Genomic DNA, 12,765 nt, shown 5'->3' with positions numbered 1-12,765 from the left:
TATCATTTCACATTCAATTGATACTATAGTTGCAGGACGAAAGCATGAAGCTATAGCTTGAGAATGGAATCAATATCCTAAAAATGTAAGATGAATTCCAATTCACAAATTGAAAAACTTGCTGTATTGTTGTATTTATTTTTTATTCTTGAATTAGAATCAAATTAAATATCTTGAACTGACTGGGTTGAAATTAAATTCAACCCAGCCCTAAAACACTGGACACAAAATTATGGATTTTGTAATGCATTTCAAAGGATGAAGTGCATTGCTATTCAGTGACATTATTTGTGCATTAAAGTAACTACAGGCCAACCACAGAGCAGAGATATGGGAGCCTACACTACTAAACTGAACGTAGCTATGTATCCATTCGATGTTGGGCTACCTTGAAAGTATAGATATTTATGAATAATTTATTTGAAGAAAAATATTGCTAAACGAAGCACCATTGTTGTTGTTTTTGTTAGTAGATCGATTCGCAGGTCTACCAGTCGTTTTGTTGAACTAATCATTAGTAGCCAAATATAAAAAGGTTTGATATTTTTCTCTGGCACCGTTTTAATGTATATGAAGTCAATCACTTATTTGAAGCATGACTGGTGTCGGACTGAATATGAATTTATTTGGACTTTGATTGTGTATTCCATTTGTATGTATTTATTGTGTTTTATTTAGGATCTAAGTTACAATTACAGTTACATTTAATAAATATGTACACGCCGATTCCATTTCAACCATTTCTTGTATGGTCATGAATCACTATTTCCCCGTGCAATGTGCTTACCTGTGGCCACGTGGACAAAGAGCGCAGTCAGAGTTTAGTTGTAAATAACCCAACTTGATCCACATTCCAGCAACTTTCCCTTTCTCTCTACTAACAAGTCTAAACGTTGGCATGTCGAGTTTTGCGTGAGTTGAAGACCGCGCGCGTGTGTGTGTGTGTGTGTGTGTGTGTGTGTGTGTGTGTGTGTGTGTGTGTGTGTGTGTGTGTGTGTGTGTGTGTGTGTGTGTGTGTGTGTGTGTGTGTGTGTGTGTGTGCATACGTGTGTGATGGGGCCACGGGATGGGGTTCCACTGGTGTGCACGGTTTGACCAAGTGTTTGTTATATCGCCGATTCCATTTCAACCATTTCTCATTGGCGGGGAGAGAGAGTGAGTGAGTGAGGCCGGGCCCCTTGCATTGAAATCACAGGCCGCCTACGTGATCGTGGAGGACAGCTTACAAGGCCCCTTGGATTGTTCACTGCGAACAATGAATTCTTTTGTGAAGGTGTTTCTCTTTCGATTCCCAGACAATACTTAAGGGCCATTCTGGCCCTTACACTTATGAAATTTTCGCAAAATAATACCTATCCATATATACCTCTCCAAACAAGTAGGCTACAGGGAAGTGTATAGGTTACGAAAAACAGGTTTCTATAAAAAGGTGCGTTCATTTTGTAACGCTTTTTTTGGTGAAATAAGCGGACGTAATAGACCTCCGTCATTAAAACATGTTTTTTGTCTTACATTCAATGTATATGTTTTCAATGATTTGACAGTGCTTTAATTATGGAAGAAAATATAACATGACTGATTGTATTTTTCGATTATATTTACAATAACTCAGCACAAGCCATCCCATTGTTTAAGCACTGAAATGTACATCTGAATTTAGTGTCCTATGATTACACATACAGAAGACTGTAACTCAACACACATAAATAATCAACATGTATAAAGTATTTCGGATTGTCAGATGAATGAATATGATGTTAGACCTGGGTATGCTCTCTCTCTATCGGTCTATAGCCTAGGTCAGCGGTAGGCAACTAGATTCAGCTGCGGGACGATTTTTGTCGGGGGGGATGTTTATGTGGCCTGAACATAATTATACTAATTTGTACACTGCAAATTGACCCCAATTTAGCCTTGAAAATAACAATATATTTCCTAAATTAAACACATTTTTTGCTGAGTTCTTGGTGATTTTATAGTCTTTTTTTAACAAAATTTGAAAAAAATAGTAGTTCATTTTACTCAAAACGTTTGGGGGGGGACAAAAAAAAATCCCTCGTGAAACACTTTTGGCACGGGGCCGCCTGCTGCCTACCCCTGGCCTATAGGTTGACTATGAGAGACTATAGACTGTGCATAAAGAGCTTTTCAGCCGTGTCCTGCCCACTAGGCCGTAACGATGACCTCTCCCTCCCCTGGTTGAATAGGTCCATAAGCAGGGACCCAGCTGTGCCTATCCGGGCCTTCAACAGAATTTCGGAAATCGGTATGATTTCCCTGGGAAAGTAACCTCCAAGAGAACTTCAACATGGCGTCCACATTTAGTTGATGGTTTTCTTTGAAATATTAAGTAGGCCTATAGAGCTAAATGTCACTGAACATATCGTCTAGCTATAGGCCTATAATAAATAGGTCTAAAACAAAATTGATAGGCTATTACAATTATTTGTTATAAGTAGCATGTGTTAAGTATTAATATTATTATTATTAGACTATTTTTGTCGTTAACATAATTTATATTTTTCCAACATGTATTTGTTTATCGTGAGATAGGCCTATGGCTATGCCATACCCTACTGTTAAGAGAGAAGTGTGGACGCGCATATTAGAGAAACATACGCCTATGTGTAGGCCTTTTATATATTTTCGATTTTTATCAAATCGACCCTCAAAGATCCGTTTTTGTGTAGAAACGACTTTGTGTTCACGTGTGAAACGCAGCAGCGGCTGCACAATGCTGTGCGTTGTGCGCAGAGAAACCAAAACGTGCGTATGGTATCTTACATTATTTGCCTTACTCTATCCTGAGAGAAGCATGGAAGAGAAATGGCGACCATGCGTTTGGACCGGTGAATTCTCACATTGTCCACGAGGCTATCTAAACAAGGAGAAATACACTTCTAAACATTTAGGCCTACTACATGTTGATGTTGGCCCAGGCATATTATTCCTGTTCGATAGCTTTAAGTGATATTCTATGAACGGTTAGACCATAGCATTTTACATTTTACATTTATTTAAACATGCATCTCAGTTTTAAGAATCCATATTGGATTTCACTGTAATGCTAAATCCAAGTTGTTCCATCTGTCTATTGGACTGATGAAACCGTGTGTCGTGTTTGTAACCTCAAACACAACGAAACAATAAAGACTCGCAGTCAGAGCAGTAGGCTAGACATTACACCTTGGATGCCAACAAACAGCTCAACCACAAAGCGGGCATCGCCTACACAGCCACTCAATATCCAAAGCGGTAACATACTCTGCGTATCTACCCATACTGCCGACCAAAAAACTAAAGTCAGAAAGAGTGTGTGTGTGAGGTGGGGGGGCATACAATATACAACCCATTTTCCATCTGAATCTTAAATTTATGGGATAAATACCCAATTTAGGCCTACTTCAACACACGCGCGTCCTATATTTCAAACCCATGATAGCACTTTCCCAGTGTACCCCAAAGTTCTGGGGCCGCAGCGCGCACAACTGGTGCCGACTCCACTCTCTCTTTTGTAGGGGCTATTGTGGGGGCTGCGTGTTGGGATTGGGGGTGTAATGAGGGGGCTGCGACCCCCCGATGGGGTGCATTTGCTATCCAAAGACCGTTAGACAGAGGCTGAATGAATGAGGACTGAAAGTCATTGTAATGCATCGGGACAACTCCCCTTCATTCAGCTTGAGATGTGGAAGCCGCTCAGCCAAGCAGCGAGGGAGAGAAGAGGGGAAAGAAAACTTACCCGGACACATTTATTTGCCGCTGTCCCTCTCTTTTCCCGACAGACAACAAGTGTTTTTTCAGACCGTCAAAAACAGTGAGCTGTTTTTCTTTCTAGAGAGGCTATATGGCGATAGATCGCCTCTGAATGCAAAGAAGACCGCCAAAAGGAGCCGTGGAGGATTGTTGGAGGGGCCATTATGTGTAAGAAAAGGAGAAGTCTGTGCCGACCTTGATTGAAGCCGTCTTGTTTTTAAGGACATAATTGTTTTCCCCCATAGGCCTAGCCAATAGGCTAATGATTTGTTTTGTTATTATTCTCGATACCGTCTTTTCCCAAGCATTGGTAGAAATGTAGCTTTTGAATAAGATGAAACAGGAGAGGAAATTCAGGCACGAAACTGCAACAGAACAGGAATGGCATTAGTGGACTTATAATGTCATTTATATAGCCTATGCCGATTCCGATGGGGCTCGTGGCTGAATCAGTATAGACTTAAATAGATCATTAACAACATTCATTTGAAAAGACTGCATTTGCGAATCTATCGATAATTGAGGGTAAAGCGACGCGGTTTTATTAATAACCATCTCTGACGTTTCTCCCTCTCCATCTCTTTGTTCAATCGACAGTGGGTGTTATGTGAGAGAGAACCTGAGAGATAGACGGGGGGTGCATTTGAATACACCGTGTGACATTTTCTTCCGGGATTGCAATCAATACAGTCCAGGGGAATTTGATTCAGTGCAGTATAAATTTAAATGTAAACGTATTCGGCTTTGTTAAAACGAAATTACATTCGAATAGTTAACACCAAATTGTGTTGTTATGCAATAGCATGAAGCTATAGCCTACACTCAGACGCTAGTCTATAGTATTTCTAATAATTGCATTATTTTCTATCAGATATTATCATAAGAGGTAACGTGGAGGTGGGGATACATTATTTTCAATTGCATTCAGACAGTGGTTTTCAAATTGGGCCCAAATGTTTATATCGTTGGCCTATATGTTTAGATGGGCCTATTACTCTGCTAATATATAGGCCCATACAAACAAGACGCTTAAATTGCTGTGTGTGTGTGTATGTAGCCTATGCGTGTGTGTGTGTATGTGTGTGTGTGTGTTACTACCGTATAATCAAAACAAACAACACACAGCCTTATATTAAGGGCAGTAAAATTCGTAACTACATTCGTAAATTCGAAGCCCTAAGAAGCCTTTATATTCATACACTGTTTTAACTCCAAGATAGTTTTACTCCAAACGACATAAACAACAGGTGTAATATTCAGTCATGTTATTTTTCCTCTTTAAATATCATATTAATAGACTAGCATACACCTGTTGTCATACATGACATGCCACTCGACTAATAATTATTAAGAAAGGGGTCTACATTAAGTATAGACAGACCAATGTTAACCCCAGTATTATGGTAACATAACAATTAAAGAAGAGGTAACATGTAAATTCACTTCAGTATACATTTGAATCCAATCCAACAATAAACGTATGTCAAGGGTTAGTATGTGGATATCGGGCTATTGTGCAAAATGAATCGAACGTGGTGCCATTGAAGTGTCGAAGAAAAAAGAGTAGCCGTTCTACCCTTGCTGACCATAGATGTATTTATTTCACAAGTACATGTGTGTGACTTAAATGTAAATGTAATGTAAATGTGATGTTGTCAACCTATCAGGTTTAGGTAGATGAATACAAAGGAACAGAGACTGGATTGCCAACACCTTATTGAACCTAAAACACAAACCATACGTTAAGGCTATACAATATGGAATAGTTCCTTATTCATGACCCTCATTTAACTTCAGGCATATTCCCTGTTTAATCTACAAAAGAGCAATTCAAATGTACGTTAAAGGCCACAGAGATATGCGTAAAATAGACTATAATTGTTTAAATACAATGATCATGGTAAATGTCTCAAATCGAAAACTTGCATGAGGGTTGATAGGACAACGTTGTGCGTGTTTTCTAATGCAGTAGATTAACATAGGCTTAGATGGGAAAGCAACCTAGGCCTATGCGTCGGGGACGTAATCACTGTGTATTATGTAGGCAGGCTATGTGCTAAGGCATGACGCCGTGCAGAATGTCAGCCGCGCGGTTTCAAGGACATTCTCGCTGATGAGGATTTGTTTAATGGGGGGAGAAAATTTGGGCCCGGGCCATGACGTCATTGTGTGCGGATGTAATCCTCTTGCGCTGAGCCCAATCAGCAGAGGCTCGCGATTGTCTGGGATGGGAAAGCAGAGGCGCGCTCTAATCCGCGAGAGTGGTGGATCAGAGAGCCCGCGAGAGAGACAGACGCTTGCATCCAGTGTTTCCGTGCAGTGCGGAGGAACCGCCAGATGAAAAGGGAACAGACAGAGAGAGAACGGGTTCCAGTCCTTTACATACACCGACGGAGTGCGCGACTTACCGGGGAGAGAAGACACCGATGGCGCGCAAGGGGTTCCATTGTATTTTTGATTTTTTTTTAATGAAGAAGAAAATAAATCTAGGAATTTTCAGAGACGTGAAGAAAATAGCTTTTCTTGTTATCCAAGATTGTCAAATAGGGGACAGCGATTTTACTCATGCGGCCAAAATGCTTTAAGAGACATATGTAATCATACAGGCCTGATATAGCCTGTCAACAGAATGCGAGGGAAGAGCCATCCACCGTTTCAGCGGAGGGCGTTTGTAACGGACAAAAGGAGGAACTGCATCTCAGCTATGCTTCGGAGCGCATTCCTATTTCCTACTCAGCACAATGGGATGTATATCATTTGAACCAAATAGCTATTCTGTGACAGACCATCCGATTGTGTTTCTCAATGAGGACAAGCCATGGGCTGCTTTGAGAACATGCGTTTTGTATTTGTTTTTTTTTTGATAGACAAAGAAATGTTGTTTTGAACATGGACACCCTTCGACGTATGCGTAAAGGCGCACAGCTGCAAAGAAAACTAGAGCATAGGCTAAAATGTCATTGAGCTATTACGTTTTATGACAGACGAATAGCACTATCCAGTCTGCAGCAGTGTAAAGAGTCGGTGTTTCGCTTTTGACTTTGTTAGTGTGTGCATATACATGCTATAGTGCAATGTGATGAAGGTGCGTTTAAACTCAGAATATGATAGCACTGATTATTGCGTAAGATTTCAATCACATAACCTGTGTATTTAGTTTGGTCAGAAACATGCAGCATTTTTTACAGTGGTCGGTGTGTGTTTGTGCGTGCGTACATATCCGAGTGTTTGGCGCGCTATGATCTCAGTCCAAGTTTTGCATGTCCTCTTTGAGAGCTCGTGTCTTGAGTTGTTCCTTTGGGTGCGGGCGGAGTTGGGTGTCAAATAGGGTTAGGGATTCGAAATTGCAGTGCTCGCATCCATGGGGGGTGACCAGTGCTTGTATCCGTGCTGGGGCGCGCGTCATCAGGAAGGGTTATCACTCTGCGTGTTCACAGCGGACCTTGATTTAATGTCCATACAATTAAGGCACGCGGTGAATGCCAAGAGAGGAATCTACACAGCATCGTGTTCATTGATATAGGCATTCAATCTACCCCCATTACGCGCTGAAGACAGAAACGAAACCTTTTCACATTCATACTGACCATAAATATCATATTTGCGTTGAGATGACAGGGTGTGTTTTGGATGACAGGGTGTGTGTGTGCATGTGTGCGTGCGTGTTCACTCTTCTGAGTGCATGCGCAATGCGTAAAGTAGTGGGTGGTTTTGGTGGCTTCTGGCTCTTAGACAATTCATAGATTTTATATCTACATCCAAACCAGATCTGCGTTTAGTTTATTACTAGACTGAATGAGAAACCAGACCTATTACATCTGACCTCCAGTCAAATAATGAGTAGGTACATTTCAATGAACGTAACAGGTATGTTCCTTGGCTAAGCAAGGCCCTGTGGTCATGAAACATCGATGTAACCGCAACCATTTCTATGCGTACATTTCAACACACAGCTGTCATGTGAATGTCGGAGATCAATGAAATACTAGTTGGATAAATATGAGGGCAATATCCAAAATTGCATGTACACCCGAGAAAATGTCACTTATTTTGGATACATTCAGAACTAGGCTACTAGAACCACCTTCATAAATATATGATCAAATATCCCACTGGGCACAGACGTCCTTTCAACGTCGAGTTGTCAACTAACATGAATTCAACGTGAAATCAACAAAAAATGTCACATTGTCATTGAATAGGTGAAAAGTTAGAAAAAATACGAAATTCTCTTAAGTTGATGACGTTTTTTGTTGTTGTTGAAATGACGTGGAAACAACGTTTATTCAACCCGTTTTTGCACAGTGGAATAGGTCTAATTGAGTCTAGGTGATTTAATGGTTTTGGACTGAATTATGAATTCGATCATTTAAATGAGAGAAATATAATTACAATATCAAGGCTAGGCTATCTCGCTTCCATGGCACCACTAAAGGAGGCCTAATTGCGCAATACACCAGCTAGGCCTATATTCAAACGAGATAACTCATGGTACAATTGAAATAGATCGATTTTTCCAACTGAAACAAGTAGCCTCTAGGCTAATCGAAACGCAATGTGGCAAAGGCGCCATCCTGCCATATCCAGCAGTCTGCGTCACAAGCCGGAGGCATGAATTATAATAACAAAATTGTTCCCTCTAAAGATGTTTCCAACTATACTCTGCATATAAATATTCCCCATTTAAATAGGTAGCCTGCAAAGTTAGCATGTGTGTGGATCTAGAGCTATAAATAGCATTTCATCAAAGATATTTTACGTTTAGTCTGGTAAAAATGCCCACAAATGAGCTGTCAAAGACAGGCAACAGTGACCATAACTGATTAATTGTACTATTTCTGAGTCTCTTAGAACGTTGCCTTGCATTTCATGTCGATATTGCTATTCGTTTAGGCAACTTTTTTGTTTAGACATTCTTGACAAAGTCCCCAAATATTACACAAATAGCCCAACTGACAACAAATAAATGAAGTGAATTAAAATGACAGATATTGTCCTAGACTTCCCGAGGCCTGAATGGTCAGGTCACCGTCATTACGCCTTGTCATGAGTTAAAGAGTCAATGCCACCTATAGGAACCATGTAAACAATGCATCACTGGCTTGTTGTACAAATGCTAGTAGCCTAGTCCATTCAAATGCAGCCTATATAAAAAAGGTTTTGCTGTAAAACAATAGCCTACAAAACAACATCAAATATACAATTTATTATACATTTGCAGCAGGCAAAAGAGTACCTTTTTAGACTGAATATCATATATAGCATAATAATGTTTGATGGAGCCGATAAATCAGAGGATACATATAATTTGAAGGTTTCTGAATTATTGAAAGAGTATTGTCGAGATCTCTCAGGTAAGTGGTTGGTAAGGAAATTCATTCTGATAAAAAATGCCAGACATTTTTTAACAATGTCACGTTTTTGAAACTATTTTCAATGCTTGGCCTGGGTAGCATACACTTGGAATGTTGTGTACAATATAACCAATAAATAAATGCTGAGGGTGCATGTATTATTTCATTGTCGGTGATTTTGGGAAAGGGGAAAGGTTCCAGAGAAATGTTTATGTGAAATAGGCCTACCGGTATAAAGGTTATATGTGCCAACGATTCGAGGAACACAAGACATTAGGCATATCTGTTAAAAAAGCTACCTCTAGATAGATCCCGTAGTAGGGATTCCTGTAACAAATTGAGATGGACTCTGCCTATTAGTTCCTCAGTAGTGAGGCCTATTCAGGACCACGGAGAGTTCCCGTCAGGTTGCATGGATGAATTAAGAACTATAATGTTGACAAAGGACATAGCCTACCTTTAGGCCTATCCTCAAAGGGCTTATAAACATTTATTCCGTTTTGGTAGTTCAGTTCGGCCTATATATTATACCTTATGACAGCTAGGAGACTTAGACCGACTTAGTCCCTGCGCTGCCCAGGCATCATAGGCCATCGACGAGTCCTCTCCATTGACTATGTTCTGGGCTGAACCTCGTTCCATGCCTGTGTTCCTGTTCTAGAAAGCAGTAGAAGCCTTGTTTTAAATTCATTCACGTACGCATGTAGGCCAGTCTATTGCCAACCAAATAAATATATATACATTTACATTTCACAGTTGAAGATACTTTTAACTTTCAATATATTTGACATTTTTATTTTACTTATATTGTGGGTCTACTGATATATTCAAAATAGCGAATTCGTCATCTGTGGAAATGTAGGCCGATTAGTTTATAGTCTAATAATAGCTACTGTCCCGGACAAGGGAGTTACTACCACGTGCTCTGCACCTTTTCTCGCTCTAGTCTAGTCAAATTGTCTTCATATGCTTCTATATCGGCATGTTATAACGTAGACATAGACCTAGACTATGGCATAGTTGTCCAACAAGACATTATAATCGTCAGACAAAATCATCACCCAGCTGATTTCAATTCAATACGACATACAGGTAACTTCCAAAATAAAGGAAGCACCAACATAAAGTGTGTTAATAGGGCGTTGGGCCACCACGAGCCACCAGAACAGCTTCAATGCACCGTGGCATAGATTCTACAAATGTCTGGAACTCTATTGGAGGGATGCAACACCATTCTACAAAGAGAAATTCCATAATTTGGTTTTCTGTTGATAGCTTTGACTATGTACAGACTCAGTGAGCATAGCCTTGCCATTGAGAAAGGCCGCCATAGGCAGACATGGCTCTCAAGAGAAGACAGGCTATGTGCACACTGCCCACAAAATGAGGTGGACACTGAGCTGCAATTACTTAACCTCCTGTCCAATGTATGACCATATTAGAGACACATATTTCCCTCAGATTACACAGATCTACAAACAATTCGAAAACAAACCCAATTTTGATAAACTCCCATATCTACTGGGTGAAATACCACAGTGTGCCATCACAGCAGCAAGATGTGTGACCTGTTGCCACGAGAAAAGGGCAACCAGTGAAGAACAAACACCATTGTAAATACAACCCATATTTATGCTTATTTATTTTCCCTTGTGTACCCTTAACCATTTGTACATCGTTACAACACTGTATATATACGTAATATGATATTTGTAATGCCTTTATTGTTTTGAAACAATTTACTGTTTACTGTTAATTTTTATTGTTTAATTCACTTTGGTATATTATCTACCTCACTTGCTTTGGCAATGTTAACACGTTTCCCATGCCAATAAAAGCCCATTGAATTGAATTGGTGGTGGGAAACACTGTTTTAGGCTTGGCTCCAGAATCTCCCATGGGCCTAAGTGTTAAATTGGGTTGAGATCTGGTGACTGAGACGGCCATGGCATAAGGTTTACATCATTTTCATGCTGATCAAACCATTCAGTGACCACTTGTGCCCTGTGGATGGGGGCATTGTCATCCATCCTATGGGGCTTAGCCATGGTAGCCTGCCGACCATTTTTATACATAACCCTAACCACGATGGAACGTTAATTGCTTAATTATCTCAGAAACCACACCTGTGTGGAAGCACCTGCTTTCAATTTACTTTGTATCCCTCATTTACTCAAGCGCTTCCATTATTTTGGCAGTTACATGTATGTGTGTGGGTCAGGTTTCAAAAGGGGGGGGGATCAGAGACGGATTCTATAATCCTCTTTTTTTCTATCGGGATTATATCAATCTGTCCGTTTTTGAGCTGTTTTTTCAGAAAATAATAGGATCATTCTGATCCAGCTACCACAATATCACAGAATCCAGATTTTCAGTGCTTTGAACAGGCCTCCCTCCACCTTACCATCTATTGGACAGGTTGTGGTACTTCTTCTACACTGTCATAGGGAAACAGAAAGGAGTAAACGACAGTGAACAAAAATATAAACACAACATGTAAAGTGTTTCATGAGCTGAAATAAAAAATGTTCCATATGCACAAAAAGCTTATTTCTCTCACATTTTGTGCACACATTTGTTTTACATCCCTGTTAGTGAGCATTTGTCCTTTGCCAAGATTTTCCATAAACCTGACTGGTGTGGCATATCAAGATGATTATTAAACAGCATGATCATTACATAGGTGCACCTTGTGCTGGGGACAATAAAAGGCCACTATAAAATGTGTAGTTTTGTCACACAGCACAATCCCACAGATGTCTCAAGTTTTGAGGGACCTGGCATGCTGATTGCAATAATGTCCACCAGAGCTGTTGCCAGATATTTTAATGTTAATTTCTCTACCATAAGCCGCCTCCAATGTTGTTTTAGAGAATTTGACAGAATGTCCAACCAGTCTCACAACCACAGACCACTAGCCCAGGACCTCCACATCCGGCTTCTTCACCTGCAGAATGGTCTGAGGGTGGGTGGGAGGCTGAGGAGTATTTCTGTCTGTAATAAATACCATTTGTGGAGAAAAACTAATTCTGATTGGCTGGGCCTGGCTGCCAAGTGGGTGTGCCTATGCACTCCAAGGCCCACCCACAGCTGCACCCATGCCCAGTCATTTGAGATCTATAGATTAGGGCCTAATGAATTTATTAAAATGGACTGATTTCCTTATATGAACTGTAACTCAGTCCAATCTTCGAAATGTTTGCATGTTGCATTTTTACAGTATTTTTGTTCAGTACACATGAAAAAAGGTACCTTGATTAAAAATAAGAGCCTGCATATCACTTATAATTAGATTCATTTATTTGACACTTGTCAATATAACAATTTACCACATACCTGTACTGTAGTCAATTTAACATAATGAACCTTTGGTTTTCAGATGTAAGAACCTTTTTTAAACCTCCTCACCTTAGTTATATTGACATTTCTTGGTTGTAGTGCCTTTCACCTTTCTAAATCCAATCTGAATCCAACTTTCTAGTGGGATCAAGATAATCCAGATTTGTGGGATGGAAACTATCCTAACCACTACCTTCGAGTTTTGAAAAATGCAAAATGACCTACATTCCCTGATTAAAGGTCAGATTGGATTAACACATCCTTATCCGCCAGATCAGAATCCCATTCTTACATTCCCTGATTAAAGGTCAGATTGGAT

Source organism: Oncorhynchus nerka, linkage group LG20 (assembly GCF_034236695.1).
Source record: "Oncorhynchus nerka isolate Pitt River linkage group LG20, Oner_Uvic_2.0, whole genome shotgun sequence".
In the NCBI taxonomy this organism is placed as follows: Eukaryota; Metazoa; Chordata; class Actinopteri; order Salmoniformes; family Salmonidae; genus Oncorhynchus; species Oncorhynchus nerka.
This window is presented reverse-complemented; position numbering follows the sequence as displayed.